Below are 24,543 nucleotides of genomic sequence, written 5' to 3'. Positions count from 1 at the left end.
CCCGGACAAAATCATGCAGCGCTGGACAGAACACTTCAGAGATCTGTTCGACAACCCCTCAACTATTGATGAGGAAGTCATCAGGAATCTGCCACAGCAGGAAATCAGACAAAAGATGCTGGCTCACCCGACTCAACATGATATCAGCAAAGCTATTAGCGAGATAAATACGGGAAAGTGTCCGGGGCTGGACGGCATTCCTGTCGAGATTCTCCGATATGGGGGCAATCAAATTACAGCTGAAGTACACCGATTGATATCCAAGGTCTGGTCTGGGTCTCCTGTACCCCAAGATTGGATCGACGTGATACTAATCCCACTGTATAAGGGAAAAGGACAAAAAGTCCTATGTGGGAACTACAGGGGTATAAGTCTGTTGGAGGTAGTCGGTAAGGTATTTGCCAGACTCCTACTAAACAGACTAAATGAATATATTTGCCCCTCAGTACTGCCCGAAGCCCAAAGTGGGTTCAGACCCGGGCGTGGCACAATGGACATGATCTTCTCAGTCCGTCAGATACAGGAAAAATGCAAAGAACAAAGGCTAGCTCTATACCAGGTATTTGTAGATCTGAAAAAAGCCTTCGACACTGTAAACCGAACTGCCCTGTGGATAATATTGGGGAAACATGGATGTCCACCTGGTTTCGTAAATATGATCAGACAACTGCATGAAAACATGAAAGCGCGACTCCAGCTAAACGGCACAGTTTCAGAGGGCATTGCCATTGACAACGGGGTTGAACAGGGATATATTCTAGCTCCAACCTTGTTCTCAATCTATTTCGCAGCAACACTCGCGTTCGCATTTAGAAACTGTGAAACGGGAGTGCTCTTTCGATTTCGGACAACGGGCAAGTTATTCAACCTTACTCGTTTCAGGGCCAGATCGAAAACATTTCACTCAATTGTCAGAGAGCTGCTGTATGCTGACGATGTAGACTTCGTCGCACACACGGCAGAAGATATGCAGGGCATCATGGACCGCTTCTCCAGGGCGTGCACTGCCTTTGGCCTCACAATTAGCCTGGAGAAAACCAAGGTAATGTTCACCCCAGCTCCAAACAGCCGCTACGAGGAACCGGTCATCTGTGTAAATGGAACGAAACTGGGCACCGTTGATGACTTTGTATATCTTGGCAGTACTATATCGAGCGACGGAATCCTCGATAAGGAAATCTTAGGAAGGATCAATAAGGCAAGTAAGGCCTTTGGTAATCTCGAAAAACGAGTGTGGGCAGATAGAGCCCTGACCTTCAAAACAAAGATAAAGGTATACGAGACTTGTGTACTACCTGTCCTCCTATATGCCTCAGAAACATGGACGACATATCGCTGTCATATCAAGGCTCTGGAAAGATTCCACCAGACATGCCTACGCAGGATATTTAATGTCACCAAACAAGCTCTCTTGTCCGATGAAGAGGTGCTCAGAAGGCGAGCACATTCAGCATAGAGGCTCGAGTCTTTAGAAACCAGACTCGATGGGCGGGTCACGTAGTGAGAATGGAGGATTATAGGATACCTAAGCAATTGTTCTATGGGGAGCTTGAATGTGGCAAACGACCCAATCACAAACCTCGGAAAAGGTACAAAGATGTAGTTAAGGGAAACCTGCGGGCAGTTGGCATAGAAATAACAAGGTGGGAAGAGATGGCTGAAGACCGGGAAAGTTGGAGGCGCTACGTCTACGCGGGATGTGAGAATTCTGAGGTTTTGAGAGTTGAGCACGCCACTATAAAGCGAGCCTAACGAAAGCGAGAGGATACAGAGGACTTTGATCTCGACCCCGCCTACTCGTGCGGGATATGCGGCAGGGTGTGCCTGTCCAAGGCAGGCCTCAAGAGTCATGGAACTACACACGCGGGACATGAACTGGGAGCACGGGAGGGAGGGAGGCGGTCACCAACAAGGTTATCCTGCAGAATATGCGGCAAACTGTGCAGGCCGGGTGGGGCTATGTGGAATCATATGCGGACTCACTCACACGCCATCGTATCGTGAGGGTACGCCGTCTTCTGTAAAGAAGTGGCAGTAACCATATATTTATATATATATACATGTATATATATATTTATATATATACATGTATGTATATATTTATATATATACATACATGTATATATTTATATATATACATGTATGTATATATTTATATATATACATGTATGTATATATTTATATATATACATGTATGTATATATTTATATATATACATGTATGTATATATTTATATATATACATGTATGTATATATTTATATATATACATGTATGTATATATTTATATATATACATGTATGTATATATTTATATATATACATGTATGTATATATTTATATATATACATGTATGTATATATTTATATATATACACATGTATGTATATATTTATATATATACATGTATGTATATATTTATATATATACATGTATGTATATATTTATATATATACATGTATGTATATATTTATATATATACACATGTATGTATATATTTATATATATACATGTATGTATATATTTATATATATACATGTATGTATATATTTATATATATACATGTATGTATATATTTATATATATACATGTATGTATATATTTATATATATACATGTATGTATATATATATATATACATGTATGTATATATTTATATATATATATACATGTATGTATATATTTATATATATATATACATGTATGTATATATTTTATATATATATATACATGTATGTATATATTTATATATATATACATGTATGTATATATTTCTTATATATTTACATGTATGTATATATTTATATATATACATGTATGTATATATTTATATATATACATGTATGTATATATTTATATATATACATGTAGGTATATATTTATATATATACATGTATGTATATATTTATATATATACATGTATGTATATATTTATATATATACACATGTATGTATATATGTATATATATACATGTATGTATATATTTATATATATACATGTATGTATATATTTATATATATACATGTATGTATATATTTATATATATACACATGTATGTATATATTTATATATATACACATGTATGTATATATTTATATATATACATGTATGTATATATTTTATATATATACATGTATGTATATATTTATATATATACATGTATGTATATATTTATATATATACATGTATGTATATATTTATATATATACATGTATGTATATATTTATATATATACATGTATGTATATATATATATACATGTATGTATATATTTATATATATATACATGTATGTATATATTTATATATATATACATGTATGTATATATTTATATATATATACATGTATGTATATATTTATATATATATACATGTATGTATATATTTATATATATATACATGTATGTATATATTTCTTATATATTTACATGTATGTATATATTTATATATATACATGTATGTATATATTTATATATATACATGTATGTATATATTTATATATATACATGTATGTATATATTTATATATATACATGTATGTATATATTTACATATATACATGTATGTATATATTTATATATATACATGTATGTATATATTTATATATATACATGTATGTATATATTTATATATATACATGTATGTATATATTTATATATATACATGTATGTATATATTTATATATATACATGTATGTATATATTTATATATATACATGTATGTATATATTTATATATATACATGTATGTATATATTTATATATATACATGTATGTATATATTTATATATATACATGTATGTATATATTTATATATATACATGTATGTATATATTATATATATACATGTATGTATATATTTATATATATACATGTATGTATATATTTATATATATACATGTATGTATATATTTATATATATATATATGTATGTATATAGTTATATATATATAAATGTATGTATATAGTTATATATTTATACATGTATGTATATATTTATATATATACATGTATGTATATATTTATATATATACATGTATGTATATATTTATATATATACATGTATGTATATATTTATATATATACATGTATGTATATATTTATATATATATACATGTATGTATATATTTTTATATATATATGTATGTATATATTTTTATATATAGATACATGTATGTATACATATATACATGTATGTATATATTTGTATATATACATGTATGTATATATTAATATACATATATACATGCATATATTTAAATATATACATGTATATATATTTATATATATACATGTATGTATATATTTATATATATATACATGTATGTATATATTTATATATATATACATGTATGTATATATTTATATATATATACATGTATGTATATATTTATATATATATACATGTATGTATATATTTATATATATACATGTATGTATATATTTATATATATATACATGTATGTATATATTTATATATATACATGTATGTATATATTTATATATATATATACATGTATGTATATATTTATATATATATATACATGTATGTATATATTTATATATATATATACATGTATGTATATATTTATATATATATATACATGTATGTATATATTTATATATATATATATACATGTATGTATATATTTATATATATATATACATGTATGTATATATTTATATATATATACATGTATGTATATATTTATATATATATACATGTATGTATATATTTATATATATATACATGTATGTATATATTTATATATATATATATACATGTATGTATATATTTATATATATATACATGTATGTATATATTTATATATATATACATGTATGTATATATTTATATATATATATACATGTATGTATATATTTATATATATATACATGTATGTATATATTTATATATATTATACATGTATGTATATATTTATATATATATACATGTATGTATATATTTATATATATATACATGTATATATTTATATATATATATACATGTATATATTTATATATATATACATGTATGTATATCTTTATATATACATGTATGTATATATTTATATATATATACATGTATGTATATATTTATATATATACATGTATATATTTATATATATTTACATGTATGTATATATTTATATATATACATGTATGTATATATTTATATATATATACATGTATGTATATATTTTTATTTATATACATGTATGTATATATTTTTATTTATATACATGTATGTATATATTTCTATATATATACATGTATGTATATATTTCAATATATATACATGTATGTATATATTTCTCTATATATATACATGTATGTATATATTTCTCTCTATATATACATGTATGTATATATTTCTCTATATATATACATGTATGTATATATTTCTATATATATATATACATGTATGTATATATTTCTATATATATATGCATGTATGTATATATTTCTATATATATATATACATGTATGTATATATTTCTATATATATACATGTATGCATATATTTCTATATATATACATGTATGCATATATTTCTATATATATACATGTATGTATATATTTCTATATATATACATGTATGTATATATTTCTCTCTATATATACATGTATGTATATATTTCTATATATATATACATGTATGTATATATTTCTATATATATATACATGTATGTATATATTTCTGTATACATATACATGTATGTATATATTTCTATATATATATATGCATGTATGTATATATTTCTATATATATATACATGTATGTATATATTTCTATATATATACATGTATGTATATATTTCTATATATATACATGTATGTATATATTTCTATATATATACATGTATGTATATATTTCTATATATATACATGTATGTACATATTTCTATATATATACATGTATGTATATATTTCTATATATATATACATGTATGTATATATTTCTATATATATATACATGTATGTATATATTTCTATATATATATACATGTATCTATATATTTCTATATATATATACATGTTGGTATATATTTCTATATATATATATATATATACATGTATGTATATATTTCTATATATATATATATATATATATATACATGTATGTATATATTTCTATATATATATATATATATATATACATGTATGTATATATTTCTATATATATATACATGTATGTATATATTTATATATATATATACATGTATGTATATATTTCTATACACATGTATGTATATATTTCTGTATATATATATATACATGTATGTATATATTTATATATATATACATGTATGTATATATTTCTATATACATGTATGTATATATTTCTATATATATACATGTGTGTATATTGTTCTATATATATACATGTATGTATATCTTTCTATATATATACATTTATGTATATATTTCTATATATATACAGTTATGTATATATTTCTCTATATATATATGTATGTATAAATTTCTATTTATATACATGTATGTATATATTTCTATATATATACATGTATGTATATATTTCTATATATATACATGTATGTATATATTTCTATATATATACATGTATGTATATATTTCTATATATATATACATGTATGTATATATTTCTATATATATACATGTATGTATATATTTCTATATATATATACATGTATGTATATATTTCTATATATATACATGTATGTATATATTTCTATATATATACATGTATGTATATATTTCTATATATATACATGTATGTATATATTTCTATATATATACATGTATGTATATATTTCTATATATATACATGTATGTATATATTTCTATATATATACATGTATGTATATATTTCTATATATACATGTATGTATATATTTCTATATATATACATGTATGTATATATTTCTATATATATACATGTATGTATATATTTCTATATATATACATGTATGTACATATTTCTATATATATACATGTATGTACATATTCCTATATATATACATGTATGTATATAGTTCTATATATATATACATGTATGTATATATTTATATATACATGTATGTATATATTTATATATATACATGTATGTATATATTTATATATATATACATGTATGTATAGATTTATATATATATACATGTATGTATAGATTTATATATATATACATGTATGTTTATATTTATATATATATACATGTATGTATATATTTATATATATATACATGTATGTAGATATTTATATATATACATGTACGTATATATTTGTATATATTTACATGTCTGTATATATTTATATATATATACATGTATGTATATATTTATATATATATACATGTATGTATATATTTATATATACATATACATGTATGTACATATTTGTATATATACATATAATTTATATATTCATATATATACATGTATGTATATATTTATATATATATACATGTATATATTTATATATATACAAGTATGTATATATTTATATATATACATGTACATATTTATATATCTATACATGTGTGTATATATTTATTTATGTATATATACATGTATGTATATATTTATATATATACATGTATATATTTATATATTCTATACATGTGTGTATATATTTATTTATGTATATATACATGTATGTATATATTTATATATGTATATATATGTATGTATATATTTATATATGTATATACATCGTTGTATATATTTATGTATGTATATATATGTTTATACATGTATGTATATATTTGTATATATATATATATACATGTATGTATATATTTATATATATATACATGTATGTATATATTTATATATATATACATGTATGTATATATTTATATATATATACATGTATGTATATATTTATATATATATACATGTATGTATATATTTATATATATATATACATGTATGTATATATTTATATATATATATACATGTATGTATATATTTATATATATATACATGTATGTATATATTTATATATATATACATGTATGTATATATTTATATATATATACATGTATGTATATATTTATATATATACATGTATGTATATATTTATATATATATACATGTATGTATATATTTATATATATATATATACATGTATGTATATATTTATATATATATATACATGTATGTATATATTTATATATATATATACATGTATGTATATATTTATATATATATATACATGTATGTATATATTAATATATATATATACATGTATGTATATATTTATATATATATACATGTATGTATATATTTATATATATATATACATGTATGTATATATTTATATATATATACATGTATGTATATATTTATATATATATACATGTATGAATATATTTATATATTTATACATGTATGTATATATTTATATATTTATACATGTATGTATATATTTATATATTTATACATGTATGTATATATTTATACATGTATGTATATATTTATATATATATATACATGTATGTATATATTTATATATATATACATGTATGTATATATTTATATATATATACATGTATGTATATATTTATATATACATATACATGTATGTATATATTTATATATATATACATGTATGTATATATTTATATATATATACATGTATGTATATATTTATATATATATATACATGTATGTATATATTTATATATATATACATGTATGTATATATTTATATATATATACATGTATGTATATATTTATATATATACATGTATGTATATATTTATATATATACATGTATGTATATATTTATATATATACATGTATGTATATATTTATATATATACATGTATGTATATATTTATATATATACATGTATGTATATATTTATATATATACATGTATGTATATATATATATACATGTATGTATATATTTATATATATACATGTATGTATATATTTATATATATACATGTATGTATATATTTATATATATACATGTATGTATATATTTATATATATACATGTATGTATATATTTATATATATACATGTATGTATATATTTATATATATATATATTCATGTATGTATATATTTATATATATATATATATTCATGTATGTATATATTTATATATATATACATGTATGTATATATTTATATATATATATATACATGTATGTATATATTTATATATATACATGTATGTATATATTTATATATATACATGTATGTATATATTAATATATATACATGTATGTATATATTTATATATATACATGTATGTATATATTTATATATATACATGTATGTATATATTTATATATATACATGTATGTATATATTTATATATACATATACATGTATGTACATAGTTATATATACATATACATGTATGCATATATTTATATATTTATACATGTATATATTTATATATGTTTATACATGTATGTATCTATATGTATATACATGTATGTATATATTTATATACATATACAAGGCTGTATATATTTATATATACATATACATGTATGTACATAGTTATATATACATATACATGTATGTATATATTTATATATATATACATGTATATATTTATATATGTTTATACATGTATGTATCTATATGTATATACATGTATGTATATATTTATATATATATACATGTATGTATATATATATATACATGTATGTATATATTTATATATATATATATACATGTATGTATATATTTATATATATATATATACATGTATGTATATATTTATATATATATATACATGTATGTATATATTTATATATATATATATACATGTATGTATATATTTATATATATATATACATGTATGTATATATTTATATATATATACATGTATGTATATATTTATATATATATATACATGTATGTATATATTTATATATATACATGTATGTATATATTTATACATATATACATGTATGTATATATTTATACATATATACATGTATGTATATATTTATACATATATACATGTATGTATATATTTGTACATATATACATGTATGTATATATTTATACATATATACATGTATGTATATATTTATACATATATACATGTATGTATATATTTATATATATATATACATGTATGTATATATTTATACATATATACATGTATGTATATATTTATATATATACATGTATGTATATATTAATATATATACATGTATGTATATAGTTATATATATATATATTAATGTATGTATTTATTTATCTATGTATGTATTTATATATGTATATACATGTATGTATATATTTATATATGTATATACATGTATGTATATATTCATATATATACATGTATGTATATATTTATCTATATATACATGTATGTATATATTTATATATATATACATGTATGTATATATTTATATATATACATGTATGTATATATTTGTATATATATATACATGTATGTATATATTTATATATATACATGTATGTTATTATTGATATATATATACATGTATGTTATTATTTATATATATATACATGTATGTATATATTTATATATATACATGTATGGGAATATTTATATATACATTTATGTATATATTTATATATACATTTATGTATATATGTATATATACATGTATGTATATATGTATATATACATGTATGTATATATGTATATATACATGTATGTATATATGTATATATACATGTATGTATATATGTATATATACATGTATGTATATATTTATATATATACATGTATGTATATATTTATATATATACATGTATGTATATATTTATATATATACATGTATGTATATATTTATATATATACATGTATGTATGTATTTATATATATCTACATGTATGTATATATTTATATATATACATGTATGTATGTATTTATATATATCTACATGTATGTATATATTTATGTATATATACATGTATGTATATATGTATATATATATACATGTATGTATGTATTTATATATATACATGTATGTATATATTTATATATATATACATGTATGTATATATTTATATATATACATGTATGGGGATATTTATATATATACATGTATATATATTTATATATACATGTATGTATATATTTATATATACATGTATGTATATATTTATATATACATGTATGTATATATTTATATATATCTACATGTATGTATATATTTATATATATCTACATGTATGTATATATTTATATATATCTACATGTATGTATATATTTATATATATACATGTATGTATATATTTATATATATATACATGTATGTATATATTTATATATATATACATGTATGTATATATTTATATATATATACATGTATGTATATATTTATATATATACATGTATGTATATATTTATATATATACATGTATGCATATATTTATATATATATACATGTATGTATATATTTATATATATATACATGTATGTATATATTTGTATATATATACATGTATGTTTATATTTATATATATATACATGTATGTTTATATTTATATATATATACATGTATGTATATATTTATATATATATACATGTATGTATATATTTATATATATACATGTATGTATGTATTTATATATATATACATGTATGTATATATTTATATATATATACATGTATGTATATATTTATATATATATATACATGTATGTATATATTTATATATATATATACATGTATGTATATATTTATATATATATATACATGTATGTATATATTTATATATATATATACATGTATGTATATATTTTTATATATATATACATGTATGTATATATTTATATATATATATACATGTATGTATATATTTATATATATATATATACATGTATGTATATATTTATATTTATATATACATGTATGTATATATTTATATATATATACATGTATGTATGGATTTATATATATATACATGTATGTATATATTTATATGTACATGTATGTATATATTTATATATATATACATGTATGTGTATATTTATATATATATATGTACATGTATGTATATATTTTTATATATATATATATACATGTATGTATATATTTATATATATATACATGTATGTGTATATTTATATATATATGTACATGTATGTATATATTTTTTTATATATATACATGTATGTATATATTTTTATATATATATACATGTATGTATATATTTTTATATATATATACATGTATGTATATAGTTTTATATATATATATACATGTATGTATATATTTATATATATATATACATGTATGTATATATTTATATATATATATACATGTATGTATATATTTATATATAGTCATGTATGTATATATTTATATATATATATACATTTATGTATATATTTATATATATATACATGTATGTATATATTTATATATATATATATACATGTATGTATATATTTATATATATATACATGTATGTATATATTTATATATATATACATGTATGTATATATTTATATATATATATACATGTATGTATATATTTATATATATATATACATGTATGTATATATTTATATATATATATACATGTATGTATATATTTATATATATATATACATGTATGTATATATTTATATATATATATACATGTATGTATATATTTATATATTTATATACATGTATGTTTATATTTATATACATATATATACATGTATGTATATATGTACATATATATATATGTATGTATATATTTACATATATATACATGTATGTATATATTTATATATATATATACATGTATGTATATATTTATATATATACATGCATGTATATATTTATATATATATACATGTATGTATATATTTGTATATATATATATACATGTATGTATATATTTGTATATATATATATACATGTATGTATATATTTGTATATATATATATACATGTATGTATATATTTGTATATATATATACTGTTATGTATATATTTGTATATATATATACGTGTATGTATATATTTATATATATATATATATACATGTATGTATGTATTTATATATATATATACATGTATGTATATATTTATATATATATACATGTATGTATATACATGTATGTATATATATGTATATACATGTATGTATATATTCCTATATATATACATGTATGTATATATTTCTATTTATATATATATACATGTATGTATATATTTCTATATATATACATGTATGTATATATTTCTATATATATATATATACATGTATGTATATATTTCTATATATATACATGTATTTATATATTTCTATATATATACATGTATGTATATATTTCTATATTTCATTAAGCTTGTCTGCAATTTATTGCTGGCTGTCTTGCTCTTGCTTGTTGCTGGATCTCAACATTTTGAACCGAGAGAGAGACTTAGCTGTCGTAGAAAGCTAAGACTCTTTAACATCATATTTGTATAGATACTCCCTCAGACATTTGGGCTCATGGATTTTAAATGTCTGAGGGAGTGGCACTCGTCTGACAAGACGTTGCAATCATAATATTTATGTATATTTGTATATATATAAAAATGTATATATATATATATATATATATATATATATATCAATACGTTTTGGCAAATTATGTAAATATATTTTTAAAAAAATTCATTTTTAGCAAATTGATCTGAAATTTATTAGATTTTAAAAATAACATCGATTGAATGCCTTTTTTTTTAATCGATTAATTGTCAATACATTTTTCATAAATTAGAATGATTGAATTAATTTTAATCGTCAAAAAAGAAAACAACTAAAAATTCAAAATCAGCCAATTATCAACAAATATTGTCATTGTAAAATATTTATTCGTGTACATTCGACATAATTTATGTATACTTTTTTATTTTATTGAAATAAAACATTTTTTCCCATTATATTATTAAAATAAAGCAATAATCATTGGTAATGAAAATATATTGATAATTCGATGATGTATTGATAATTTAAGAATTTTAGATTTTTCTCACGACTTAAAATTTTTCTTCTAATATTTCATATGCAATTAATTTTGTTTCTTCTGTAAAAAAATTATAATCAATATTATAATCATTTTTTATAATGAACACATTTATGCATATTTAAAATCTTAAAACGTGCAACAAAATGCCAATTACATTTTTATTAGGGCAAAAGGCACAGCTAATTGAGTGTAAATTAAGGTAGTTTTTTATGATTTGTATATATATATGATTTGTATATATATACATATATATATATATACATATATATATATATATATATATATATATATATATATATATATATATATATATATATATATATATACTTAGATTCCTTACAGTTTCAGTTACCTTGGGTTATTTTATTTCTGTTGCAGTTACTGGTAGTGTTCATAGTTTATGTGATTGGGTGCCGCGTTGGAGTATTTTCCTTAAGCCTTCAGCTGCCTATGTTAATTTAATTGTAGAATAAAACTTCCTAAGCTGCATTACACGTCTGCGTTTTTATTACAGTGGTCACTATCAGCGATAGAAGACGTATGATTATACATTCAGTATGGACTCTGAAATGATAATCACACGTTAACTGGCAGTTTTAACTGCAGTACCGTCGTCAAATTATTTCCTGCCCGGCACCTGTTTGAAGAATTACTATTGAAATATGAATTTTAATATTGCAAGTATTAGTATCTAATTTATCCCCTAGAGAAAACAAAATCAATGATTTCGCACAACAGCTGTTCATAGGCAAAGTATTAATTTACGACACAATTAATTCATAACAAATCTAATTTGTTCCAATTTATGCAAAAGGGTGAAGGGTGCAGAAAGGAGAATGGTTTCTTTGCTGAAATAGAGAATCTGAAAACAAGACGAATTTTCTGTTATTCAATTTGTCTTAATTCGTAAAGAGAAAACAATAATTTAATATCTGAGTGACTGCATCATGTCCATTTCAGAATGTCGTCCATTCTCCTCTGTTTGCAGTTAACAACATTACAAGTGATTTTATTTGCCGATTATCCTCAGGCGTTTTTTGATTTCTTGAGTTTTCGCGAAAGACAAAACAAAAAGGGGCGAAGAACAAAACAAAAATGCCTTATATCAAATTAGTGAGGACTTTGAGCATGAAATAGAAATTATTTGAAATCCAAGCCTGTTTTTACCCCCTCCAATTTGAGAAACCAGCCAAATTTATTTAGACTAGGGAGTGAAAAAAAAAAAAAAAAAAAAAAAAAAAACAAGAAACTATAAAAGTAAAGAATTTGCATAATATAGAATCATTGTAAATTACAGAGTTGCAAATAAGCATCATTATTTATTTACTAAGAATAGTTATACAAGCCATCGTCAAAGATTTCTCTTTAAGAACCTGTAATTTTCTCTGGAGTCTAAATGACAACAAGTCTCCCAGATTTCCACCTCTTTTGATACCCTCTTCAAATGAATTTGCGTTATCAGAACAGCCGTTTACCATTGATTTCTCGTTGGCAGTGACCATTAGTTTTCACTGGAATTCTGTTGGTAAGTAGCTACCCACCAAAGGCCCAAATCTCATTCGCACTTAACCAGCAGAGGTCTGACTGGTGCTTTCTCTCTTCGGATTCAGTCTTTTCATCCTTTTCAACGCTCTTCAATTCTTGGATATTGTGCTTGTTAATGTCAATCCCCAATTTTTTTATTATAATTTCAGTTTTCTTGCTTTCTTGTGGTGTTTCATCTGTAACAGTTTCTATATGTCCGGCTTGCACATGTGGCTCATATGTCTTACTCTCTTCATTAAAGGCTTTTCCTTAACATTTCAGCCTATTCCATTATGTTATCCATTGTCTCTTCGCAGCCATCCCTCTGATTCTAATCTCTCCCATTCTTTCCTTCTGAAAATTTTTGTATTCTTCCTAGTGCTCCTAATATTATTTGTGTTATCTTAATTTTCTTCATCTTCCATATCCCTTTGGGCTCTCTTGCCAGTTCTGTGTATTATTATTATTATTATCATTATTGTTATTATTATTATTATTATTATTATTATTATTATTACTACTACTACTACTACTAGCAGGACCTGTGGAAATCCCACAGCGGACTCTTACACATGTAATATATTGATGTTGGCATTCTGTGGATCTTCAGCATAAATGGAGACGCTCTGATATTATTGTAGCTCTTTTGTTAAAACTGCAAAAGTATTTATATAAGCTAACAGAGACGCTCGATGTAGCCCGGTCGTAAAATACGCTTAAATATATTTTAATGCATGCATATTTCGCATCTATACTCTATATATAGAGTCAGTTTTCTATCGATTCTTACATACTTGAACGGTTAGCTCATGTGTGTTAGTCCTTGTATGCAAGGATTTTCGTTCATATTTTAACCATTTTTATTATAGTTATCTGTTGTGTCTTCTTAGAAATTCCTCTGATCCCAGTCTCGCACATTGTCTTTTCAAAGTTGTTCGTGATTGTTTTTACTGCACATAATATTATTGGTGCTATCGTGACTGTCTTCATCTTCCATATTCCTTTCATTTCTCTGGCCAGTTCCGTCTATTTGTTTTGCTTCTCTATCTCTTTGATATTCAACCTGTTGTCTGCTGACTCATCGAAATCAATGGTCTGGCAGGACTATTCCATCTTGTTAACTATTAACCCGGTCTTCTTGCTTGGCTGGGGTTATCTGTTTGTACGTCCATGTCCCAGAGGATATTGTTATTTCCGTTCTCATGTCTGCATTTGTTATTTTCTTGTGTCTTCTCAATGTTCGTTTTGATATAGTTAATTCTAATTAATTAATTAATGACCCCCCCTGACAAAATTGTCTGTGAGATGGGTATATATGCTGATGACACCACGCTCTATAACAGACACGACAGGAAAACAAATGAACACATATCTAAAGAAATGGCAGAAACATTAGAGGATGACCTCCAATCTGTAGTGGAATGGGGACAAAAATGGATGGTCACATTCAATGCTGCCAAGACTAAACTTGTTTCCTCCAATAACTACAAGAAACCTTCTCTATCACCTTTCATATGAAAGTACATCTTTTAAACTCCTCAGCCTAACATTCACAGGAGGCATGAGTTGGAATAATTACATTGAGAGCATTGCTAGGGCTGCTGCGAAAAAGGTAGGTTCTCTCTACCATGCTAGAAACCTACTAGCGCCCGGAAGTATCCTGTACGTCTATAAGGCCACCATTCGCCCATGTATGGAGTATTGCTGTCATATTTGGGCTGGTGCATCTGCTACTAGTCTCTCACTCCTAGACAAGGTTTAAAAGGAAGCCGCCAAACTAATAGGTCCTGAACTTTCATCTAAGCTTCAGCCTCTGTCTCATCGACCAAATGTAGTATCTCTCTGCCTTTTCTACAAGTACTTTAATGGTGAATGCACCGACGAACTGCAAGCACTTGTACCCCCTCGACGTAAATACCCCTGACAAACCCGACTAGCAGCTAAATCCCACCTCTTCATAGTTGAGATCCCTAGATGTAAGAGAGCCTTCTACTCCAGTAGTTTCTTCCCCAGAACTGCTAGACCTTGGAATTCCCTTTCGGGTTCCTGTTTCCCATACTGTACTGACATGCAGGAGTTCAAGTGTAATGTGAACCGACATCTTGCTGCCCAAATCCCCACATAGTACCCTGTAGCTTATGTCCCTAATATTAGCCCCCTACATCAAAGTGGCAATGTGCCTTGTTTGGCGTGAAAATGTAGAAAAAAAAAAAGAATTGTGTTATCTTGTGCGGCTGTTATTATTGATTCAGTGTATTTGTTTAAGTGTCCATTTTTTAGTCATGTCTAGGTGTTTTCTTGGGTCTCATTTTTTGACATTCTTATGAATAGTCCGTGTAGCTGTTTTTCCCCATTTTTATTTTCTCTTATTATCCATTGCCTTTCTGTTTTTTTTTTTTTTGTACAATGTCCCTTGATGCAATGATTATTCTTTCTGTCTTCTGTGTTATCTATTTTCTAATTCCTTTTTCGTATTATTCATAATCTTATATGCAAACCAGTCCTCTTCCTCCGTCCTTCTTTTCACGTAAAGGTGGTTAGCATCATCCTTTGAGTGTAGTGCATTATTTATGGTGATAATTTTCTGGTCTTCTCGTCAAGATGCTTCAGTTCTTCTTTGCTCCAACCTATGGATGTTGTACCTTACTTGTGATACTGCCTTTAATTATGCCTATATGTTTTTACCGTTCATATATTTTAGTATCTAGTAGTTTTCTTGTTATTCTTAGGTTTTATCTTTCGTTTCTGTTGATTTGATAGTGTCTGCTTTCAAAATTCCCAAATATTTGGCATTGTTCGCCTATTGTCCTCATTTCCGCTTGGTTGGGTATCCCTTCCATTATCTCTAGTTTTCATTATTATTATTGTTGTCGTAATCATTATTATTATCATTATTATTATTATTGTTGTTATTATTATAATCATTATTATTACAATCATTATTATCATTATTACAATCATTATTATTATTGTTATAATCATTATTATTATTGTTATCATTATTATCATCATTATTATTATTGCTGTTGTTGTTATAACCATTATTATTAATTATCATCATCAAAGATTGTTCCCTGGAGTTTGGATAACAAAATCTCCCAAGCTTTTCAGTATTCTCCCCCTCTTTCGATAACTTTTGCAAATGTATATGCGTTATCGCAACAGCCGCTTGCCATTGATGGCTATTGGTGTTTAGTGTAATTTGGGTAGCAACAAAATCAAAGTTCTCTTTACACTCACCTAGTGAATGGTTTAAGTATTGTTTTCGCTCGTTGGTCTTTCTATCCTCTTTGATCCTTGATGACTATTTGATGTGCCATTGCTATTATTTTTTTGCTAGGGGAGAGGCAAAGGTTACTTAAAATTTCACGATTTCAGTTTTCTTGTTTTTTTTTTTGTTTTGCCTCTCTTGCAGTTTCTGCATGGCCAGTTAGTGTTTGTAGCTCATGTAGGTTAGTTTAAAATTTCAGAAAATATTATTATTGTTTTTGCTGTTATTATTATTATTATTATGAAGCCGCTGACGCATTTGTAGCAGCAGTAGCGGCATCTCACATATGTAAATGACCAAGTTGTGGCACGATTGACGTCCCAGCAGAGGAAGGGGAAGGAAAGAAAAACCAAGAAAAACAAAAAGCACATGTTGACACAGGAGAGAAAAAACATGTGGTGGAGAGAGAGACTTATAAGCACGTGTTGAGACGGGAGAGTTTTTTTTTTTTTAACCCATATGACGGCATAATAAGAACATATTTAAAAAAAATGCAAGACGCGCTAATCCTCTAGACTTTTGCCAGATTTTCAAGCAGCCGTGAACAGTTAAGCGAATTACACACATAACAGCTAGTTATAGCTGCACACTAAAAAGAAAAAAAACCCTGTTAATTGACTTAGAGAGAGAGAGAGGAAAGCAAGAATGCTGAAATACGTGTCAGACGCCTTGTAGTGAACCGGTAATAAATGCCTTTCCTTTAAACTGAAAAATACTTGAGTCGAAATTTTTCCTTTGTTCTTTAAAAGTTTGGAGTAAATATTAGTAAAATATATATATATAGAGAGAAATCTTCATACAACTCATTATCGGTGACAATAATCAGTGGCGTTACCCTGGATTCTGAGTGACAATAATTTTCCTCATATTTCCAGATCTCTCGGTGATTGCTGTAAATCATTTGTACTATCACAACAACCGTTTACCGCAGATTAGTCGCTAACAACGAAAAACACCATAAATTTTTAATAGCATTCATGATCTTCTTCCTCCTCCTCATCGTCGTCGTCGTCGTCGTCGTCGTCATCATCCTTATTGTCATCATCGTCACCACCATCATCGTTATCATCATTAACATAATGACGATGATCATCATCATAATCATCACTGTCATTGTCATAATCATCATGATAATTGTTATGATGATTGTCATGATCATTGAAGTGGATGACAATCGTTGCAATGACCCATGACAATGATCATAACGACGATCATGATGATTATAATGATCATTGCCATGTTTATTATTATGACAATTGAATTAATCTCATGATTATTATCGTTATCATTGTCACGAGCATTATCATTGTTATGATCATGATCATTTTTATAAGTATTTTAATCATCATGATCATTGTCATAAACATAGTCAATGTAATTAGAATCATCATAAGCTTTGTCATCCTCATCATCATGAATATGATCATTGCCATAATCATTATTATTCTCATGGTCAGTCGCGTAGCTAGAGGGAGCAAGGGGGGGGGCTGTCCACCTCGGTCTGCTTAAATGTCACCCCAACAAAATTTTTCAGCCAGGCTTAGGTGCGAAAATAGTTTGAAAAATCGTATTTATTTATCATATATTATGTAAAGTTTTTAAGGTTGTAATCTTTTCTAAAATATTAGAAACTTTTTTTAAAAATTAATAACCGAAGAATATCTCTGCCGATATTTATTGAAAATTTGTACTCTGTATTTTTTGTAGTTTTTAATAGTACATTTGAAATCATTCGATGACACTCATTTCATTTTCTTTTATCTGTGAAAAATAATTGGAAAAAGGACTAAGTGGTTTTATATATATATATATATATATAGAGAGAGAGAGAGAGAGAGAGTGAGAGACAGAGAGTATGTCGCATATATAAAGTCTCATATCTAAGGTCCGGTTGACGGCAAAGGAAGAGTGACAATGTCAGTGGGGTGACATTTAAGCAGACTGTCCCAGGTGACGTTTACTCTAGCTACGCCTCTGCTCATGACCATTGTTATGATCATTATTGGAAATAAAAACAAAAACGTAATAATTATGGAAACCCGCAAGTTTTAAATCTTTATCCGACACGTTTAAAAAAAAACAAAAACAAACAAAAAAAAAACAAACACTCTTTTGCATTCTTCTGCTGTTTTAGTTAAATAATCGCTGACAAGAGTCATTGGAGATTTTAGTATGGGCAAAATAAAACTCTATTAATGGAAACTGATTTCCTTTTAAAATAAAAGCAAAGATTTAATTCTTTCCAACTGTCATTCCCGCCGTCTATTCCCCCACTATCCAAAACCTTTATATTTCAGGGTGGAACGATAAAATTGTCGCCCTAGAAAAGACGACATGCTTTCATTTCCATTTGATGAAAACCAGTTTTCTTTTTTTTTTTTTTCGTTGCATAATATTTACTAGTTGGCCAGTTGAGTACAAATCCCAAGCGATCGGAGCTTTCTATCATGTCTGAAAATTATACAATGTTAAACGAGCGAGATCAGAGATGCGCTGTTGTAGAAATATGCTCTCTACCGATCAAAGTTATGACAACAGGACCATTACCAGCACCTTCAAAATGCAAATTCGGATGGTTCAACGCTTGAGGGAACAGTTAGACGAAGTTTCCGGCCATGGTTATGGTCTTTTGTATTGTGAGGGCTACATAATGTCATCTCACATCTTTGAAGTCGGTTTGAAAGTCAACACTAAAATGTACCTGGAGGTGCTGAAGAATGTGGTGATATCTTGGTGCAATCATGTGGCCGCCGGCAGACCCTGGCTGTGGCAGCAGAACTCGGCGCCGGCCCGCAAGTCCAAAGAGACCCAGGATTGGCTTCAGAATGAGAGCTACGACTTTGTACCCTTCTCTCATTGCCCCTTCCTCCTTCCCCAACCTGAACCCGCTGGACTACTCGGTTTGGTCATATGTCGAGAGCATCACCAACATAACCTCTCACAACGACAAAAACCAGTCTAATCGCCGCCATCCGCCGAACTCCTGCAGGCGCTTGTGGAAAAGACATGCTCCAGGTTCCAGACCTATCTTGAGGCTGTGATTGAGGCTGAAAGCGGTTATGTTTGAATAAATGCCAGCTCTCCTACATAATCAAGTTACCTGAATTGATTTTTTCAATAAGAGTTTAAAAATAAAACGGCATTGTTGTTTTCTTTAGAGCGACACATTATCGTTCTATTCTGTATCTACATCATTTCCATTTCTCTTTCTCTCTTTTTTTTTTTCTAATTTTCTATCTTTGAATATCTTTCAGTTTATCTTTTTCCCATCGCTACAAATCTTTCTCTCCCTCTGTACATTATTTCCATATCTCTGTATTCATTTTTCTCTCTTTCTCTTCAATCTCTTTTCTTTCGCCCTCTTTATATATATATATATATATATATATATATATATATATATATGAATGGAAATGTATAAAAAGGAATACGAAAAGTATATAAGCTTATAACTTTTCTTATTCGTTTTCAATTGGTGACGTGCAGGAATACAAAATATTATTATGAAAAAAAGATTAAAAAACTTTTTTTACAAGTACATAATTTTCGACCGATCTTTCAGTCTTCATCGGTATAGTGAAAGTATGAGCATGCACGGGGAAAAGAGGAATGGAAAAGGAAGGAAGGAGGAGGATGAGGTATATCCAATGAGAAGGTGCCACGTCAGTTTTAAATATATATATATATATATATATATATATATATATATCACTTCCCTCTCTCTCTCTCTCTCTCTCTCTCGATTCCATTTCTGTTTTTTTCTATTCATCTCTGTCAATTCAACCCCCGTCTCTCTCTCTCTCTCTCTCTCTCTCTCTCTCTCTCTGTCCGTTGGTTCTATCTCTGTCCCACTCTTTCGATCGCTCCCAGCATTCCTTGTCTATGTATATATCTCTACCGATTCCATGTCTTGCTCTTTGCCTCATTCTCTTTGTATCGCTTCCATCGATTTCTGTCCCATCTCGTCCGCGCTACCACTCTCTCTAACTCTCTCTTTTTCTATTTCTATATTTATACTCAAGTTTCTTATCTCAGCAATTTTATTTTCTGCTATCGTCTATTTTTTTTTAAATATGCACACACACACACACACACACACACACACACACACACACACACACACACACACACACACACACACACACATATATATATATATATATATATATATACGGAAACCTGACTGACCTTAATGCCAAATTTAATCATTCTGTCAATATAATTGTTATCGGATCTTTCTCCACTCCAAATTATGCTGGTTTTAAATTATTTTCTTCGTTCTTATTTTTGGAATTTATTTTTGTTCGGTGTAGATTTATTCCTATTATTTATTTCACTTTTTCCTCTTCTTTTTAACCCCTGAACTCTTCAAAATTGAAGTTAAGTTTAGTCATAAATTCTATTGTAACCAGGGAAACAATACGTAGCATCGAATCGTTTTTTAAGACAGCAAAAAATACGAATAGGAAAATGCATTAATAAAAGTTATGAAGATTGAGAAAACAACCGAATTAAGATAAGAAAATAGACGGCAAAAATATCTATCTATCTATTCATACATCCATTCATCTATCTGTCTGCATCTGTCTGTCGTCCTACTTGTCCATCGATCGATCGGTCTATCGCTTTCTCTATATATAATTATGAATAAATATTTTGATATGCCCATAAACGGTATTTACCTCTCTTTCACCACGAAGGGATGTGACACAAGGTCGGAAAGTGAAAGGAATTAATGAGCACCCCTAAAAAAGAAGCACTGCGGCCGGTGCGGCCCTGCAAAAATAAGTCTGATTAGCTTCGTCCGCATTCCTCGGTGAGAAAGTCTCAAACAAGAGGCAATAAGTTTGTAACCCCCCGAAGGCCGAGGAGCAAGGCTACAAAATCGGTTTTTCCAAGTACTGTTTATTGTGGAGAGAGGGTCCAGCATCTAAAGATTAAAATACGATTTAAGAACTCTCTTTAAATTTAAAAATATTTGTTTACTTGGTAAAAGTGTGGAAATATTAACAGTCGAAAATTATAAAAAAAGGCAACAACAACCCAAAAAAAATAAAAAACTTATAACAAACGCAGTAGAATTTAATTATCTACCGACACGTATACTTTTAACGTGCTAAAACTGTTTTTTTCTTCTAATTTCAAAATGTGTAGTTCAAAGTGGTTTTTACACACAGAATTAAAAAAAAAATAAACAAATGGCCGCTTATCGCTTAACGAGTCGGGAAGGTTAATTCCTGAAAAGTTGTAAACAAATAACTTATTCTATCAATAACCTTAAGTTCGAGTTGCACTCCAACATTTAGAGTTGTTCGTAGTCATAGATTTTTTATACAATTTTTCAAGAATGAAGTACGCGACGATTAAGCGGCAAGCAATCGGTTATTTGTTGTAAAGACAGCTAGAAAAAAATGAAATAAAAAGAATGTAAACACAATTTCAGCACTTATAAAAGCTACTTGAATTTTACTGCGTTTAGTTTAAGATATTTGCTGTTTTCTGTTATTGTTTACAATTTCTCGGCTGCTAACTATTCTAGATTTTAACAAGAAAAACAACATTCACTACTGTACTTATTTTTACTAACTTATTCAATGTTTATTATTACATTTAATTATCAGCGTGAACCGACAAGACGTAACATCTGTTAACACCTCAGCGAACTTTATTGCGTTTATTTTTGAGCAAACATTAAAAATAGAAACAAAGTTTTCCACACGTGGAAAATTTTTTTACTTGCCTTCCTACGATGAAAAAGGCAGACACAAGGTCAATTTTTTTAATACGATGAAACCTTCGGTATTCCTCCA

The 24,543-nt window shown here is 25.4% G+C and overlaps 1 long non-coding RNA gene across 1 annotated transcript in view; it reads left to right on the top strand.

Moving 5' to 3' along the window:
- The window catches only part of LOC145297081 (uncharacterized), a 93,882-nt gene that overhangs the window by 17,318 nt on the left and 52,021 nt on the right, over positions 1-24,543 (top strand). The gene's annotated exons all lie outside the window — the stretch shown is intronic.

The sequence above is a fragment of the Euprymna scolopes genome, chromosome 17 (assembly GCF_053919585.1).
Source record: "Euprymna scolopes isolate OS-2025 chromosome 17, ASM5391958v1, whole genome shotgun sequence".
Lineage (NCBI taxonomy): Eukaryota > Metazoa > Mollusca > Cephalopoda > Sepiida > Sepiolidae > Euprymna > Euprymna scolopes.
The sequence above is the reverse complement of the archived record's forward strand: the minus strand, read 5'-3'. Positions and strand labels throughout refer to the sequence as shown.